A 20955-nucleotide genomic window follows, 5' to 3' on the forward strand; every position below is an offset into this window, starting at 1 on the left:
TTACTAAGTCATTTACATCTGTGTCCTATTCGTACACCACATAACCAAATACATGGAAAAAATAAATAAATCATGTTTCACATATTTGTACATAGTATGGCCGAATCATCAATCAATTATGTCCATTACCTAAATTCAACACTTAGCCGAATACACTCGTCAACCAAATTAAACCATTACTTTCAAATACAAGACATAACAGAATCATTAAAACCATGAATAACATAACTAGCATAATTCATACTTATGTAAATACCATAACCAATTCAATTAAACCAAATAAAATCATCACTCGAGCAAAGCATATAAACCAAACTCCATAAAATAAACAAGCCATTCATAATACATATATATATATATATATATCCTTTAGCCAAATCAACCAAATCACATCCAAAATCACCAACCATTTTCAATGCATGCGACTCATATAAACTTGACTAAATTCATATACTTACATAACATATTATCCATTTTCGCATGGCTTAATATATACACAACTTTAAACTTAACCAAATATAATCTAGCCTATACATGCCATAAGTTCAAGTTCAAACTTATAACGTACCGAAAATAGTCGATAGTGTGATAGATTTCTCTGACGATCCAGAGGCCCGTTACTAGCTCCAAATCTATAAAACAGAGAGTAAACATACACACAGTAAGCTTTCACAGCTTAGTAAGTCATAAGCAAATGTATATCTAAGAATGCGTAATAACATTATATTAACAAGGTTGAATCAAAAGATTTTCAATCAAGGGTACATAATCATGCTTGTAACTTATGAATCATTTCATAAATATTCACATTTTATAGTCATAAAGCCGAATATGATCAATCATATATACATAGAATTCCATTTGCATCATACATAATTTATATAATATTTCAAATAACTACATCATACATAATTTATATCACATTTCAAATAACTATCTTACCTTATTTTCATATAAGTATTTAACAAACACATACCTAAACATTTTAGCTCGATTACACATTCGATCATAACTTATCATTGCCCGTTGAACCGTTCAAAATTGAATAGGATACTCGGATAATCACACATATCGTACAATGCCAACGTCCCAAACGTGGTCTTACACGAAAGCACATATTGGAAATCCTATGTCATAACATATGTATACTAGCTATTCCTAAGGTTTGTACGGGGATTTTGGACGTCGTATCTCAGTTGAATCGAGTTCGTAAACATGGCTCCCAAGCATATACACATTCAACTACCACATATATACTTTCACATAATTCATTTTAGCATATATAACTTGTATTTATTTAAAATTTACAACATCTATTTTCTTATAGACTTACCTCGAACCACGATAATCGAAATGAGACGATTATTCGATAACTTTGGTTTTCCCTCGATCCAAATCCGATTTTTTGGTTCTTGATCTAAACATATTCAAATTAAACTCATTCAAACATAATTTCATTCAATTTAGTCCAAAAACACATAAATGGTTAAATTACCATTTTGCCCCTAACATTTAACACTTTTTACAATTTAGTCCAAATTGCACAAAACACAAAACATGCAAATTTTGCACACACCATGCTTAGGCTGAATCTTTCTTATGCTCATACAAGTCCATACATTTCATTTATTCCACATTTTAGTCCCTCAATTTATTATTTTTGCAATTTAGCCCTAATTACTCAAATTCATCAAAAATTCCAGTACAAAACATATTAATCCAAAACATATCTTTCATAATTCATCAACTAACATCAAAAAACTCAATTATTCATCAATTTAATAACTCAAAATATTCATCAAAATCAGAAATTCAAGCATGGGCTTTGTACATTACACTGCAATGATCTCAAAAACATAAAAATTATCAAAAACTGAACAAATTACATACCTAATTTGAAGAACACAGGGGCCGAACCTTCTAAAATCTTTTCTTTTTCTTTTTCTTTTTCTTTTTCTTTGTTATAATCGGAAAAATATGAACTATTGCATGGCTTTATTAATTTTTGTTTTATTATAACATTATTAATTAGCATTTTTACCATATTAACCTTATAAAATTAATAACCAAACTATATATTTAATGCCTAATACCGTCCATGCATGATTTCAAGGGTGAAATTTCACCTTAGGGACTTCACATTATAAAAAAATAGCAATGTATCACTTTAACAATTATCTAGCCACTTTTACATTTTACGCGATTAAGTCCTTTTAATTAAATAGAACACAAACGATAAAATTTTCACCTAAAATTTTCACACATATAAATTAACATGCTGTAGATACCACAAATAGTATTAAAATGTTTCTGACTCAGATTTGTGGTCCAAAAACTACTATTCCAATTAGGATCTAAACTGGGATATTACACCTGGCTTAAACGTTATGGTCGTATCTGACGATGTCACATGGAAGGGATTTTGAAAACGGAGCTAACTTGATAAAACCTTTAATTGCTTTTACTTATTTCAACCATATGTTCTATTAGCTGATTTCCCTTAAAACGTACTAATTTAGCGAAAGTTTAGAAAAACGTCGTGTTTAAGAAAAATAGTTCATGTTTTTAGAAAAACAATGCTTAACGTGAAACCATCATAAAAAATATGTAGGTTAAATCTAAAAACCCATAACCAAAGCCCAACAGTTAAAAAGTTCATACAGTCTTAGAAAGTACAACTTAAAAAAAAACCCATAAAACAAAATAAACCAGTAATAATGTGTGGTCACCATCGAGTCCTCCGCTGCTCCAATCTGCCTAACTCTGTGGATTACCTGTACAGATTAAACAGAAAAGAGTGAGTTTACGTAAACTCAGTGTGTAACCCCACAAAATTAAGCATGCACATAACAAAAAATCAGAATCAGACAGATACAAATTCGGGCCTAAGCCCATCTTAGATACAAACAAAGATATACATATCAGAATCAAAAATCAAATGTCCTACCCCATCCTCTACACACCATCTCTGACCATCCCTACACACCATATGGGGTCTAAAAACACCCACCTAGCCCTACACACCATATTGTACCGATGCGGTACATAACAGGTTAAATGCAGCCAAGCTGCCAGAATATAGGAGATAAACGCCTTTCAGAAGACTTCCTCCATTTATATACATATAATCCTAACCCCAATATCAAATACATAATATTCAGTTTTAGACATACAGATTAACCATGCTCACATACTTACATACAGATATAACATGCATATACTGTCATGCTCAATATATAATATTAGTCAAACAGATCATACAGCTTAGGGTTTCGTTAGCCTTTACCGACCCTACAGTAGGCCCACAGTCATTTGGGATGACCCATGCAAGCCTAGGGAAAAATTCGAGTAAATTGGCCCACACATCCATGTGGCTTGCCGGTGTAGGCCCACAAGCTCGTGTGGCCCACACTTTTAGATTGGCCTTGCCCATGTAGACTACACGGCCTGGTCTAATTATCACATACCTATGTGGCATGCCCATGTAGGCCCAGACGCCCAATCTGGCCTAGCCCTTGTGGCTTACACGGCCACACTCTGGCCATCACACAGCCATGTCTTGCGCACAGCCTGGTCTTCATCGTTCACACGGTCCTGTCGTTGCACACGGCCTTACACATGGCCTACCACACGGCCGTGTGGCGTCGACAGTAAGACTTTTGGCTTTTGCCAAAAACTCATTTTCTTGCGTTACGGGTACACACCTACTATCGTTTCGACACAAAAACACTCCTGAGGCCTCCAGAATCTAAAAACCGACATAACATGCTCAAATTCAGTTTTTACACCCGATTAAACCTAAAATTCAAAATCAACCACAACTTAAATCAAGCACCTATCGCTTACTCCATCACACTAAACGATAAATTACGATCCTGCCAGAGTAGAATCACGATCTCCTCGACTCGCTGCTACCCAAAACAAAGATATAACCCAAATCAATGTTTTGGAAAAGAAACATCCAATTACAGAATAAGAAAATCCCACTTACTAAGATGATTAACGAACCCCGTAGAGCAAAGCACGAATTGAGAGAGCAAAAGAAAACACAAATTGAAAAGAAAGAACAGATTTTGAAAGCACAGAATAGCGAGGAGAGCAAGAAAAATCACGTCAGAATTTTCGAAAGAAACCGAAAATTTTGAAAAAAATAATAAAAAAAAATATAAAATGTGTGATAGCACATCCCTAAATTCACTCTCCCACTAACCCACTTCTCAGAATTTTATTTCAACCAAAATTCTATCTGCTAACCGAGCAAAAATAAATACCCTTACCTATGCAAGGATTCGAACACAAGACCTTCCGCAAACTAACACTCAACTTAACCACCAGATCGGCAGGCCCATTCTGATATAACATTACAGGCAACTAAATATAAGCCTACTGAACAAAGATAGAGCTTAATTCCAAAAATAACAAAAATTGCTAAAGCTAAGGCTTGAACTTTGGACCTCTCACACACACCCAGAACACCTAACCACTAAAGCAGATACATATTTGTGTCAAGATTTCATGAAAATAAAGATAGAAATTTTGGGGCGTTACACTATCTAAATGAAAGTATGTTATCATAAAGAATGGAATGCTTGTATGATCTTAGCCTTAGTAATGTCTGCCATGAAAGCTTAGTTTCTCTTGAGATTAGACATGCATGAAGGTTTATATCTTTAGAATTGACTTAGTAACTTTCTTGAGGAGAAATCCCAGGGGACATAAAAATCTAAAACGATATAGGCACTATTTCTTTAGATCGTTTGAACCTTTTCAAGCCAACCCTATGATATTAGACCCTTGAAACTATAATTTTGAGCTTAAAGGCATGTTTATTGCAATGAACTTACATTATAAGTCATATTACCATCTTTTTAAGTTATCCTAATTTTGTGCACCCTTCTTAACTAAAGTTGTCTTGGTAATCAACATTTGAGGAAATTTTCAAAAAGATGTATGCGCTCATGCTTAAAAAAAATGAGATGAAGGAAGATCGAAGAAAAGTTTGCTCAGTCTCCAAAAAGGAAAAATGTATGAGCTTGAGTTCAAAATAAGTTTGGGGGTGTTCAAAGGTTCATTTAAAGAAAAAGGTTGTATTTCGAGAAATCCAAGACCGTTAAAAGTTAAGATTTTGAAACCAAAATGTCTCATCTTTTAAAATCCCTACCTTTAACCAAGCCCCATTACAACCTTATAAAAGACCTGTTGATTTGATGATTATGTCACCTACATTAGTGGAGAGGAAATACTAAGTTCAACAAATGAAGATCATAAATAAGCCTTATGATTATTTGCTTGATTGATAAGAAATTATGTTGAATGAAGAATGTTATCTGTGGTTGTGACATACATACAAACTGCGATTCATGTTGGCATATTTTGAAACTTAGTATAAAACTTTAAAAATATTCTTGTTAATAAAGAAGATCTATGAACATGAAGTTATAAATGCATGATTATGGGACAAAGATTGATGCCGCTTACATAGTTAGCAATTTTGCCTTAGCAAGACCTTTTGTTGTGCATAAACATTACTCGGGACAAGCAACAATTTAAGTTTGGGGGTGTGTAAATTGAAAAATATATATAGGATTTTTCCTATGTAATTTATCACTTTTTACTTAAATCCGTTGTTAAAACTAAGTAATTGTTTAATGAATTAATGAAATATGTGAAAATATGAAATTAAGACATAGAAATTATTAAAATGTGATTTTATGCTTTATTATATAGTTTTCATGCATAAAATGGCTTGTTTTATATTTATTTGAACATATTATATTTTTAAGATATAAAATGGGTCATGCATGATTAAATTAAATAATAAAATATAAAATTATATTTAATAATTTATTTTAAAATATTTCATTAATAATTTGGGTTTTAATTAATTAATTAAATTGGATAAATTTTATTCTTTGGTCCTTTAATTTATTGATTTATTTTGGACAGGTTTGATAGCTTTGTTGGATTACAAAAATCGTCCAAATTGAAGACCAAGTCAACCCAATTTCGGCTACACATGACTGTCCACATAAACCACTTTTTGGTTTAATTATATAAGGTCCTTGCAATGTTAAAAAAATTAGAGATTTTCCCGAAGATTTACATTTGACCGAGTCACAGTCCTAAGTTGTTATGGCATTTAAATTGCTTAAAAATCAAGCAAAATTCAACTCAAATACACTAAGCATGGCCGGCCACTCATTGGAAAAGCTTAAAGAGACTAAACCTCTCTATTTTTAGCAAACTACTCTCCTTTATTCACCTATAAATAAGACTTCATTTGATCTCATCCATCATCCCTCATCCATCATAATTCTCTCTATTCTCTCAATCCTCTTTAGCATTTTCCATTTCCCACGCCTAGCATCATCTCTTCATAGAAATTTTAGCAATTAAGCCTCTTAAAGAGCCCTTGGTTGGCCACCTTGGAGAGCCATCAGCAAAGGAGCAAAGTGAAGGAGTGAAGGAGCCTCGTCGGTCAGAGTCTTGGGTGACAGCCACTCTAATTTGGGTTTAGTCTTTCTTTTCAATTTAATCTAAAAATGTTTGCTATGTGTTCTTTTTTCTTGTTTACAACAATGTTAGCTTAATTTTATTTAAGCTAGGATGATTGCTTTGATTAAATAATATTTATTTGATTCATGCTTATAATTTTTTAGCCTCAATTGATCATGTTTTCAATTAAAATCAAGTCTGTATTTCGTCCATATGTGATTGAAATGCACCTGAATTAACTGAGCGATCCTAACCAGACGACGGCTAGTAGACACATAATTGAAATGTGCATGATCAATTTAGATCCTAACCCGATTAAATTGTAGGTTGCATAACAACTCTAACCAAGTTCTGTTATCTACATAGTTTTTAGATTTGTGTGATTAAACTGTTTCAAACCTAAACGCCCCTATTACCTCACACGAATGCTAAGAGACCCTTAGTAAAAAAGGATCAGTAAAATGCATATTTACTAAGTAAAGGATTCCGAAAGGACCTAATGTGGTTTCCAAACTCATGAAAGATCAAGTTGTCATGGAATGTTTTTTCAAATGTTATTAAGCATGTTGATAATAAATTGAGTTTAATTAAAGTAATTGTCCTAGTTAATTTATATTATAATTGTTGCAAATTGTGTTTAATTTTGCTAAAATTTATTTCATTCATATAGTTTGCATACTTAGGATAATTTGCATTAGGGATCATTGTTTTCAGTTTAACATATTTAATTTTAATGATCTCTTCTCAACCATATTGTGTTTTTATTTACCAAGTTGTTAGTATAATTTTACAATGAAGTGATTTAACACAAATACAATCCCTGTGGAGACGATAACTCGATACTTACTTGTTACTTGATAACGACTGTGTACAGTTGACACAAACCTACACATTACATGTACCTAAGTCAAAAAGGGTACGTTGAGAAAGTTCTTTACAGGTTCAATATGCAATGTAACAACTCTATAGTCAGGGGTGTCGGAAATTGCATTCTCGGCACTCCGTTCCTGTAAATTAAACTTGTAAATATTTTTTAAGAATATTTACGAAGTTAGTTGTGCGGTTAATTAGATGTCGGTTAAGTGAATTTGCATGAATTAAAAGTTATTAAGTATAAGGACTAACTTGTGTATAGGGTAAAAGTTGAATTATAGATTAAATAAAACTAAAGAGACCACAGTAGCCATTATGCCTTTGTTTCTTTAAGTGGACGACATTAATGATGATTTTATATATTCATATATTAACTTATTCTATTTACATATATATATATATATATATATGTTATAATAAATAATATGAAATGTATATACATATTATATATGTTATAATAATGATATAATAGAAATATAATAAAAGAAAGAAGAAAGAAATGATCACATGCAAATTAGATAGAAAGAAAAGAAAAGAAAAAAAAAAGAGAAAGAAGAACGCACAGCAATTGAAGGTTTAGTTTTCAAATCAAAATTGGTTAGTTAATTTAGTCTCTTTTGTTGTAATGTTTTATATTTTTGGAATCCCGGTGTTAAGTACTACCCGACCCATGTCAAAATTTTAGCATTGATTAAGATTTTAAATGTTGTTAATGTTGAATAGTTTTAGTATTAGGGATTAAATTGATAGATTTTTGAGCTAGAAATGGAAAAGGATTAAATTGTAGAACAAATTGTAAATTTTGAGTAATAAGGACTAAATTATAAAAATTTCAAAATTTAGGGGTTTAATTGAAAATAGGGAGCTAAATTTAGCTTAAAGTGAAATTAGTATAAAAATATAGTATTAAATTTGAAGAATAAAAATTAGTCTCGGTTTAGGGACTAAATTGGAATTTAAGGAAATATTGAGTAAAAATTGAAATATTTAATTTAAAATTGAATTGTGTTGTATTGATGTATTTTAATTGTTTAAATTCCATAGCTAAGGTCGTACCAAAATCCTCGACTAAAAAGGGGAAGGATAAAATCGACGTCGAAAAACTTGAAATCCACGGTTTGTATTTCTATAATCCGAACCTAATTGTTAATTGTTGTAAATTGATTTAATGCATATGGTAAGTGGTTGAGGTGAGTATTTTGGAACTTTGATAGTGAATTGAAATTAGAATTGATTGAAATGGATTGAATTGGTATATACATTATGAATGTATTGATTATTGAATTGAAATGAATATATGTGTAAATGTGATAATGTGCAAATATGAGAATTGGATATTGGTTGTATTTGAAAAGTGAATTGAAATTCTATTAACTGTATCGGGCTGAGTCGGATATAGATGGCATGTCATAGGGTAGGAAGAGTTCAGGGATTTCTTCGACTTCGAGTCGATGAGGCACTGGGTGCTAAATTGCTTCGGTTTCACCGATGAGACACTGGCTGTCAATTTATATAGCACTGGGCGCAATTATTACTTTGGATTTATCCGATGAGGCATTGGGTGCCAACTTGGTGTGTTGGTTAAATTCGTGTATACATCCGAGTTTGAGTCGTGCTAATAGGGGTAAATAAATACTAAAGTTTTATAATTGATATTGAAATGGCATGGTATGTGAAATGGAATGAGATAGTGGATTGAAACTTAAATGTGAAATATGTTGTGAACAAATGGAATATATGAGTTATGTACTTATGAATTAAATATGGAATGGATAATGTCATTGTTTAAATGAAATGTGGATTGATATGTGAAAAGTTATTTATATAACAAGTGATGTGAATTGAGATATTTGTTAAACAAATCAAATATGATAGCATGAGAAAATTGAATATGGTATGAAATAATATGGTATTATGCATGAAATTGAAATGATGGTATATGGCAATTGTAAGCTTAGACAATAGTATGTTCATATAATTTAAATTATACATTCTTGTATCATTATGTCTTTAATTGTTCGAATTATAGAAATATCATTGAATTTTACTCAGCGTACAGTTTTGTTTTTCGTGCGCATGTTAGGTATTTCTCCTTTGATTGCCGACTCAACATCCAACAACGATCCCGATATCAAAGTTGGCGATGTTTACCTTTTGTGATGGCATGTACCTAGGATGGCTTAGTTGATAGTTATTTTGTGGATGGATTTTAAATGAAGTTTTAAGTGTAATGTTGGTTTGAGTATATAAATGTATGTTTGTGTTTGAAGCCATAATTTAGCATATTGTTTGAAACAATGCTTGATAGGTGTATATGAACTTAAGCTTGATATTTAGGTAGTTATAAACTAGGCTAAATGGAGTGATTTTGGCATGTTTTAAACTTTGATTTGAATGATGCATTGACGACATGTTTTGATCATATAAAATGTGGTACCAATGAGGATACATTGGTTAGGCATATTAGATGATGAATTTGGTGTATTATGAGCATGTTCAATCGTGTTTTGAATAAGTTAAACAAATGGTAATTGCGTTGCTTAGTGCCCAAGTAAGTAGGAAATGGTAAACTTGGGTTTTAAGAAACTTATAGGTGCACACGGCCTGGCCACACAAGTGTGTGACCCCTGTAGTTGAATTTTTCTAACTTTTTCCTAAATTTTTCAAATGTTCCCGATTTAGTCCCAAATTATTTCTAAAGTGATTTTAAAGCTTCAAAGGATTGAATAAAGGATGTTATGCATGTTTAATGATGGATTATATTATGATTATTGAAATTTTTTGAAATGAATGATTTAGATTATGTTTATTTGGTAATGTTTCGAAACCTTATTCCGGCGACTGATACTGGTTAGGGGTGTTACATGCAAAGTGTTAAGCCTGTTAGTACACCTTTAGCAACCCATTTCAGACTTTCATCGGCTTTGTCTCCATTGTCAGATGATAAGATTGACTACATGTCACATATTCTAGTGCAGTGGGATCTCTTATGTATTCTATAGTTTGTTCACGTCCAGATTTATCATATGCAGTCCATGTAGTTAGAAAATACATGGAAAATCCCAGTAAGGAACATTGGAAAGTAGTTCAGTGGATTTTAATATACTTATGAGGTACTATTGATGTTTTGATCGTGCTTACGCGTGATAGGTTTTAAAATTTATAATTGAATTCATTCTTGAGACTAACTATAAACACGACTAAGGCAAGTGTACCTATCGAACAATAGTATAGTTTTAGCAGGACTGTCAAACCCAAAGGAACTACGAGTACTAGTAATTACTTCCTTTATATTATCTAGCCTAAAAATTAAGGGATTTGGTTATCTAAACTAATTACTAAACTAAGAATGCACAGAAAGAAAAATTGAGAAAATACTTTTGGAAAATTCGATTGATTAAGACAATACCCAAGGAAAAATCCACCTAGACTTCACTTGTTATTCGACTATAAATCGGACGATTTATTCATTTGACTTGATCCGTAGAAATCCCTAAGTTATATTATTATCTCTCTCGAGACTAATAACGTCTAATCCTAGGTTGAATAATTGAAATCTCTTTCTAATTAACTTCCTAGAATTGCATCAACTCGATCTATGGATTCCCTTATTAGGTTTCACCCTAATCTGGCAAAATCTTATCACCCTATCTCTAGGTGCGCAATCAACTCCGCTTAATTACGACAAATTTACTCTTAGACAGAGTCTATTCCTCCTCTGAATAAGAGCGTTAACTTGAATCAATATCCTGGAATATTAAAACAAGAATTAAGAACACATAATTAAGAACAAATCAAATATTTATCATACAATTCAGATAATAATAACAAGATCCGTCTTAGGCTTCATTCCCTTAGGTATTTAGAGGTTTTAGTTCATACTTATGAAAGAAAACATCTCAAAAGAATAAAGATAACAAAACATAAGAAAACCCAAAACTCCTGAGGGAATTTGAAGGGAGATCTTCAGTCTTGATGCTAAATCCGGCTTCTGAGATGGATCAATCAGCTTTCCTTGAGCAATTCCTTGCTTCCTACTCTGCGTCCCCCTTCTCATCCTCCTTTAGGGTGTTTTTATAGGCTTTAGGATGCTTAGATGCCCTCAAAAGTGCCCTTTTCCGAATTGGACTCAACTTGGGCTCGACAGGGACACGCTCGTGTGCGATTACTTCAGGTCGTGGTCAAGGCTGTTAAATGGGCACGGGCGTGTGATCTACCCGTGTAAGTCGTGCTTTGATCTTACCAATTTGACATGACCGTGTAGCCAACCCGTGTAAAGAGGTTTAGGCTGTGCTAGAGCCTGTTGAACCTACACGGGCGTGTGGTCTACCCATGTGGTGAACTCTAGGCCATGCTGACTTCCCATGTTGGCCCGTTTCTCGGTCCTTTTACTCTCCTATGCTCACCTAAGTATAAAACATGAAATTAAAGGATTAGGAGCATCGAATTCCCCAAATTTAAAGAGAAATCATCCATAAAATGTGTTAAGCATGGTGTAAAAATATGTATAAATTACGGTTTATCATATTTGCTTACAGTTTGGAAGAAATAGAGATGGAGCCATTAGCTATGTCGATGTTGATTTTTCTAGAGACCTCGATAAAAGAATATCTCTCACAGGTTATATCTTTACAAATGAGGGTCGTGCAATCAGTTAGAAAGCCACTTTGCAAACTTTTATCACTTTTTCTACCACTGAAGTTGAGTACACAGCGATTACTGAGGCTTGTAAAGAAGCTATTTAGTTAAAAGGGCATTTTAGTGAACTCAAGGAAGACCTTCAAATCAGTACAATATTTTTTGACAGTCAAAGTGTCATCTTCCTTATGAAGGATCCAATATTTCATGAGAGAACAAAGCACATTGATGTTCGGTATCATTTTGTTCATGATATTATTGCTCGTGGTAATATTTTTGTGAGCAAAATTAGTACCCATGATAATCTACAGATATAATGACTAGGTCACTTCCTATAACCAAGTTTGAGAATTGTTTAGACTTGGTTGGTATTCATTGTTGAAGATAAACCCTTAAAGGGTTTCATGGAAAAGGTGGAGAACTTGTTCATTGATAGTTCAAGATGAAGAACTTGTTCGTTAAGAAATTGTGTCGAGGTGGAGATTATTAGAAATTGTGTGACCCAAATTCTTGTTAAAATAAATACAAGTCACAAGATAGGGAGATCTACGAGGGTGAAGGCCACAGCTCACAGTAGATCCCCAATAAGCAAAATACTGGATTAGGGTCGCAACCGGGGGTACGAGTGCGAGGTTGGTACGTACAGGCTACACAAGTGGAACCTGTATAAAAGTTTACTTTCTCTATTGATGTTGATTATAATAAGGTGTTTGAACATTACTGCATTACTTCTATTTGACTTCGATTAGAATAAAGTTTTAAACCTATAAATAGACGTAATCGTCTCTCCTCTTACATTATTCAAATTCGACATAGTGAATTTTCTTCTCCTTCGCCTATGATTTTTTCTTGAAAGGGTTTCCACACAAAATTCAACGTATTCCTTTTTTGCTTTATTTTCTTTATGATACATTGTCTGGCATTCTATTTTTCACAGTTGACATGAAAACATAGGTGGAAGAAATGCCTCCCATGAACCCTCAAAGAAGCTGGGACCATTAGGCTCAATCTCCAATGCCCGATCATTTGAGAAAGTGAACGATTAAGTTGAGTATTTAGAGTAAGGGTTAGAGCAAGGATCTATCAACGAGGTCCCTAGGAACATTCGTCAGGCAAGTCAAAAAGCTTACACTCCTCAATTAATTTCAATAGGCCCTCTTCATTATAGGAAAATGAATTTGGCTAGTATATCCAAGTATAAAGTGAATTATCAAGAGAAATTTCTTCAAAGGACTTCCGAAAAGACACTAGATAGTTTTTGGAGCTTTATTGAACTCAAGAAGAAAGTGATTCTCAACTGTTACAAAGCTTTAATCAATGAAGACGAGTTTGTAATAATGATATTTTATGATGCACTGTTTATCATGGAGCTCTTCTTGAGAAAATATTGAAAGGAAATGAAAAAAGATTCAGAAATTAAAGACTTCTTGTTAAAAGAAACGTGGTCGGGTGGTTTTCGAAGGGACTTGATCTTACTTGAAGACCAAATCCCAATGTTCTTGCTTGAACATGTGTATCAACTATATCAAAACCACAACTTAGATTCAGATACCTCTGCTTTCCTTTTCCTTAAACTTGCTTGCTCTTACTTTGAGATTCCATGGGACCAATATTTGGAGAAGATGGAAATCCTACACTTGACCGCTTTGCAAAGATGCCACATGGTAAAAAAAACACCCCTTAAAATCCATCATCCAAGATCTCTTCGTTGAAAACAGTGTATAGTGCCACAAGTTTGGATGATGTTGGCGTTGAGCTTACAATTGAATCTGATCCAACTGCATGTTTGCTTGATATTAAATATGATGAGCACGGAAAGCTTAAAATCCTCAAATTGGCAGCGCACTCCAAGATTGAAGCTTACCTTCGGAATGTCATGGTGTTTGAGATGTGCCACTATCTAGATGAAGCCTACGTTTGTGCTTACATTGAACAACTGAATCATCTCATTCGAACTGCCCAAGACGTAGAATTGTTAATAAGAAAAAGTGATATTAAGCAAGGAAAGCAAAAACAAAAGAAAACTAGTTAGCATAATAAATACGAATATAACAGTGAAAGGTATGATTAAGTGTTGGGTTTTTGAACAATTTATCCGGAGGAAGTATGAAGCTCAGTGTAAAACTTGAGCAACAACGTAATAAATCTAGATAAAGAATGAAGGAAGATTGAGCTTCAAAAGGCTCGATATTTGCAGGATAAACAAATAGAATTTTACTTGGTAAAAGAAAGAAAAAATTGAGAGAGTATTTTTCTTAAATGATTTCTATTGAAATTCATTAATCAAAAAGATGGCATAATGCCAATACATATACCAGTCATAAGCTGGTCAGCTTTAACATATTTACTATTTTTAGGCTTCATTATAACTTGCATTGCTTGCACATTGCAACTTGCAAATCACAACTTGCATAATTAGGTAAGCTGATCTATCAATCTTATCAGCACCGAATGCATTAAATATATTACCTATTTAGTTCTAATTAAACTAAGTTACAAAATATACTTAAAGTAACAAAATGAAACCGAAATTGTAGCATCAACTTCAGTAGTTGTATGTACTTCATCTGGAAATACCACAACAGCTTGAACTTCATACTTTATCCAAATAACTTGGACTATATGTACTTTATCTGCATAACTTATGTGGCATTGTCTGCTCCTTGGCTTCTTCATGTGCTGCATGTAGGCCAACTTCAACATTAAAAAACTTATGCAGTGAATTGGGGAGCCACATGTTTGCTATGGGACAACGTCAAATCGGCTGAACCAGCTTTATAAAGAGGCTCGGAAGCGAAAAGTGGCAATATTCATGAAGGAGAAGTATGAAATTATGAAGCGTACGTGTTTATTTCCCCAATCTTTGGATAGGAACTGGAACTGTTGCTACTCTTACAGTGGTCGTCCTCACCTTCATACAAACCGTGTTCTGAAATGACACATTAAAAATGCTGAAGTCAACCCTAAATAATTTACTAAAACTAATTTAAGTCTCAATCCGTAATAAGTTTTTAGCATTGTGCTGGTGAGTTTTTGATAGTATATATATGTGTGTGAATATTGTCTAGGCTTCTGCGAGTATGAAGGTAGATTGAAGTTTTCATTGTTTTGCTTTTAATTTTTACCTTTTGGGTTACTTACTCAAAGCCAGACTTTCTGTGTATGTAACCAAAAGCTAGACATTTTTTAAATTTCCTTTTTCTCATTATCTCAACTTTTGTCTAACTCTTAAGCGATTTTCACTATTTAATATGCGTCTGAAACTAATATGTGGGACTGAAAATTGCAGATGATCCTTTTTTATGTAATAGGAAAATTTATTGGAAAATGTCACAAGTTGGCGAACCATGTAGCAGCTCGAACACATGAGAACTACAAGATGCAAGCCAACTCCGCGAAGTGGTGAACTGCGAGCTGACTCCGCAAAGAGGCAAACAGCGAGATGGCACTGTGAAGTGGCAAGGTACGAGCTGACGCTACAAAGTGTCAGGGTGTGGACTGCAGCTGAAACTTTGGTGCACGTACATTCTACCTAATTTGCATGCAAGTATTTTGTTTAGTCCCTTGTAGTTTCATTTAGTTAAGAATGAACTCGATTTGCTTATGTTTTCATGTGTTTTGGTGCTGATTGACATAATCAGCTTATGTGCAAGTTAAGTTTTTCTTGTTTCCAAGTTGTTAGTGGGAATAGTTGTGTATTTGGTATAATTTTTTTTACTTGAGTGTATTGTTTTCAAGTTGAATGTACAAGAAAATTGTTTCATGTTTCCTTGATGCATATTTTTGCTCCTTTGTTCTTTGTTTCTCTTTGAAAAACGCCAAAAATTGGTATCAAGAATCAATCATATTTGAAACTCATTATCTCTATTTGTGTTTTTTCTTGTCGAGAAAGAAAGAATATGCCTTTTTTTCTTGTTGTTTTGTTGTTAGTATATTTTCAGCATGTTTCTCACCTCCTCCACCTCCTATTTGTGCTAAAGAGAACTACCATATTTAGGTAGTAAATATGAAAACTTACCTCCAGGTCTATGACTTGTAGGAAGTAGTGAATGCTGACAAAGAGCCACCACTATTGAGAGCGAAACCAACCATTGCTCAGATGCGGCAACATAGTGAGGAGTGTGCCAAGAAGCGTAAGGCAATAACATGCCTACAGAATGGTGTATCAGATATGATCTTCACCAGAATCATGTTCTGTGAGACTCCCAAACAAGCTTAGGATAAGATGAAATAGGAGTTTCAAGGCTAAGAAAAGATAAGGTAGTTGTAGCTCATCAACGTAATAAGGGATATTGAGAACTAGAAGATGAAGGAGACTGAAATTGTTAAGCAGTATTTAGACAGAATTATGACTGTTGTGAATAAGATAAGGCTGTTTGGAGATCATTTTAGTGACAACAGGATTGTGGAAAAGGTTATAATCACTTTTCCTGAGAGATATGAGTCTAAGGTTTCCTCTTTAAAAGATTCAAGAGATCTGTCAACAATTTATTTGTCTGAGTTGATAAATGCTCTCTACGCTCAAGAGCAAAGAAGAGCAAGCAAACAAGAAAAGCATTCTAAAGTGCCATTTCAAGCAAGAAGCAAGGGAGAGACAATGGAAAGAAGAAGTATTCACCTTGTTCTCATTATAAAAAAAGTACTCACTTGGAGAATTATTGTTGGTTCAGGCCTGACATACAATGTAGAGCCTATAAACATTTTGGTCACATAAAAAGGGTGTGCAAAAACAAGGGGCAGCAGCAAGCAGTAGAATGTACAAGCTCAGGCTACTGAAGGAAATCAAACTTAAGAGGAGTTGATGTTCACTACCTCCTATTTTGCAACCAATAGCAACATTAGAAAGTAGTGACTCATTGACTGTGGCTGCACAAATCACATGACCTTATATGAGAGCATCTTAAAAAAGATTGATAGAAGCTACATATCAAGAGTCAAGATTTTAATGGCTAGTTTATTCAGGCTAAGGGCAAAGGTGATGTGCTAATCATCATTCCATCATGTACTAAAACAATCTTAGATGTTCTTTAAGTGTCTGAGATAGATCAGACTCTTCTTAGCAGTGGTCTATTGCTTGAGAAAAATTAAACTGTTGTCTTTAAAGATAGTGGATGAACTATATTTAATTCACTGAAATAGGAAGTTGTGACCGTCTCAATGAATAAAAGGATTTTTATACTAGACTAGAACTTTGTGGCCTCAAATGCCTACACTAGTTCAATGGATGAGTCTCATCTTTAGCACAAAAGGTTGGGACATGTGAACTATAGGTCCCCCAGTCAGCTGTGCTAGTTAAATTTGGTTGAAAATATGACCAAAATTGAAGACCAATGTGACATTTGTGAAGAAGTAGGGCTCCACCAATAACTCACCAACATCTATATTCCATAGCAAAATGGGGTATGTAAGAGAAAAAAATAGGATTGTAATGCACATGGCTAAGTGATTGTTGTTTAAAGGCAAGCTACCAAACAAATTTTAGACAAAAGCAATAAACACCTCAGTCTATTTGCTGAATAGATTGTCAACCAAGGTTGTGAAAGGGAAGACTTCATTTGAAACTTGGTTTAAAAAAAAACCTCTTAGAACTATCTAGTTTGAGAAGTTAAAGAATGATATTAGTGTTTGTAGCATTGAGGCCAAGGAGGAGTGTTACAAGTTATCCAACCACGCAGTAGCTTGAACACATGTGAACTGCAAGATACGAGCTGACTCTATGAATCACAAAAGAGCTATCTCTGTGGAGTACAAGATACGATCTGTGAACTATAAGATGCGAGTTGATGGTACGTGATATTCGTGACAGGTTTTAAATATTTATAATGAATCATTCTTGAAACTAACTATTATCACGATAAAGGCAAGTGTACCTATCGAACAGTAGTATAGCTTTAGCAAGACCAAATTATCGAACCCAAAGGAACTAAAATTACTAGTAATGACTGTCTTTTTATTATCTAGCCTAGGAATAGTGGGGTTGTTTTAACTAACTAATTAACTAGACTAAGAATTCACAGAAAATAGAATTGGGGAATTACTTTTGGAAAAACGAATGAATTAAGACAATATCTAAGGAAAAATCCACCTAGACTTCACTTGTTACTCGACTCTAAACTCAACGATTTATTCATTTGACTTGATCCGTAGAAATCCCTAAGTTATATTATTATCTCTCTCGAGACTAACAACGTCTAACCCTAGGTTGAATAATTGAAATCTCTTTCTAATCAACTCCCTAAGGTTGCATTAACTCGATCTATGGATCCCCTTATTAGGTTTCACCCTAATCCGGCAAAATCTTGTCACCATATCTCTAGGCGCGCAATCAACTCCGCTTAATTATTACAAATGTACTCTTAGACAGGGCCTATTCCTCCTCTGAATAAGAGCTTAACTTGAATCAATATCTTGGAATATCAAAACAAGAATGAATAACACATAATTAAGAACAAATCAAATATTTATCATACAAGTCAGATAATAATAACAAAATCCGTCTTAGGTTTCATTCCCCTTAAGTATTTAGGGGTTTTACTTCATAACTAAAAAGGTAAACATCTCAAAAGAATAATGAATACAAAACATAAAGAAAAACCCAAAACTCCTGAAGGGAAATTGAGGGGAGATCTTCAATCTTGATGATGAATCCGGCTTCAGAGATGGATCAATTGGCTTTCCTTCAGCAATTCCTTGCTTCCTCCCTGTGCGTCCCCTTATTCTCCTCTTCTAGGGTGTATTTATAGGCTTTGGAATGCCTAAGAGCCCTCAAAAGTGGCCTTTTCCGAATAGGACTCTGTTTGGGCTCGACAGGGACATGCGCGTGTGACACACCCGTGTGCGATTACTTCAGCCTGTGGTCAAGCCTGTTAAATAGGCACGGGCTTGTGGTCTACCCGTATGAGTCGTGCTTTGATTCTGCCAAATTGACACGGGCGTATGGTCTACCCATGTGAGGAAGTCCAAGCCGTGTTGATTTCGTAAGTTGGTCCATTTTCTCTGTTTTTGGCCCATTTCCCGTTCCTTTCACTCTCCTATGCTCACCTAAGTTTAAAACATGAAATTAAGGCATTAGAAGCATCGAATTCACCAAATCTAAGGAAAAATCATACATAAACTGTGCTAAGCATGGGATAGAAGTATGTATAAATTATGGTTTATCAGTTGACTCTACAAAGAGGCAAACAGCGAGATGGCATCGCGAAGTGGCAAGGTGCGAGTTAACGCTTTGAAGTGGCAGGGTACGAACTGTAGCTAAAACTTTGGTGAATGCACATTCTATCTAGTTTGCAAGCTAGTCTTTTGTTTAGTTTGTTAGAATTTATTTTATAAATAATAACATGTAATTATCCTTATTATATATGTGATGTCCAAATTTTCCAACATAGTTTCTTATAGTTTCATTTAGTTAAGAATGAACTTGGTTTGCTTATGTTTTGATTTGTTTAAGTGCTAATTGACATAATCAGTTTGTGCACAAGTTAAGTTCTGCTTGCTTCCAAGTCATTAGTGGGAGTAGTTGTGTATTTGGTATACTTTTTTTTACTTAAGTGTATTTTTTTCAAGTTGAATAGACAAGCAGATTGTCTCATGCTTCCTAGCTGCACCTTTTTGCTCCCTTGTTCTTTATTTCTCTTTGAAAAACACCAATAGAAAAGTTATTTAGATGAGTCACAGTATTTCAACTTAGAGAAGGAATCACTGCAAAAAAATGCCCATGTCAACGGTACCACTAACAATAGTGGAGGAATTACAGGAATTGTGAAGAGATTAGCGGGAATTTACATCTTCCAATGACATACGATACGTTGGACTTTGATGTTCATCATATGGCTTGCGACTATTTGCTTTTGGTTCTTGAAGCATCACCGGAATCTTGGTGATGCCATGGAAGTCATCCCAGAGCTGAACTTGGGGTGTCATCCATCTTTTCCCCGATTTTTCAATCTGATTTTTATTGGATCCAAGGTTGTGATGTGGGCGGATGGTAAGATAATTTAGTATGAATTCAATTGTGAGGCGTGGACAATGGTGTATAATGAGGCAAGGCCTGGTCTCAAGATTGGCACTCCAGTTCCAGACAGTTTTGGTCATTTGCTTGGACATAGGTTTCTTTCATGCAAATACTTTGAGGATACTACGAGTACTAATGTTCTTCACTCTTAGTTGAAGTTTATGGATGGATAGATATTGTGCAAAGTCATAGGGAAGTGTTTTTGTTATAACAGGTATAGTTGCTTCAGTTGCGTATCTAGGAAGGTTGACAAGAGCCTCGATCCCTCTTAAAATAAAAAATTATCTATTTAAGCATTTTAAAGATTTTAAAATTTTAAATTAGTAAAATTAAAATTACACTTTAGCTCCTTAAAATGAAAAAAAAATTGATTTAATCTTTTAAAAGTTATAAAGATATAAACTATTAAAAATTAAAATTTAATTCCGGCCTCTCTAAAGAAATTTTCTGACTTCGCCCTGAGCTGCTTTGTGTTATCACTATGTTAAATGGATTTGCTTTGGCAGCATGAGGAAAACTTAACGCTCTCTCATTCCCATTTTTCTCCAGCAGAAACCATAGCCAACAACAAAGATTTCTTGAGCCAAACCCTCAGAATAGTCCCTGCAAAACCTCTCCTGATAAACAATGGCTTTCCCTACCTTTCAGTCTCCACCACTAAAACCATGGGTTTCTAACCCCTCCTTTTAGGTACTGAACAGTAGCATAAGCCACCCATTGAATTGCCTGTCATCCAAGCTTGCTATGGCTTACTTTTGGGTCATTTTTCTCGCAGTAGAAATGAAGAGTTGAGGTATTTCATCTGCAATCCAATTAACCGTAAATTTAAAAAGATCAAGCTAATGAGTTTATAAAGCTGGAGTATCATGTTTTTCTTTTCTTTCTTTTCTTTTTTTTTTTTTTTTTTGTCAATAGGGATCATTCATTGTTAAGAAACC

Source organism: Gossypium arboreum, chromosome 13, assembly GCF_025698485.1.
Source record: "Gossypium arboreum isolate Shixiya-1 chromosome 13, ASM2569848v2, whole genome shotgun sequence".
Lineage (NCBI taxonomy): Eukaryota > Viridiplantae > Streptophyta > Magnoliopsida > Malvales > Malvaceae > Gossypium > Gossypium arboreum.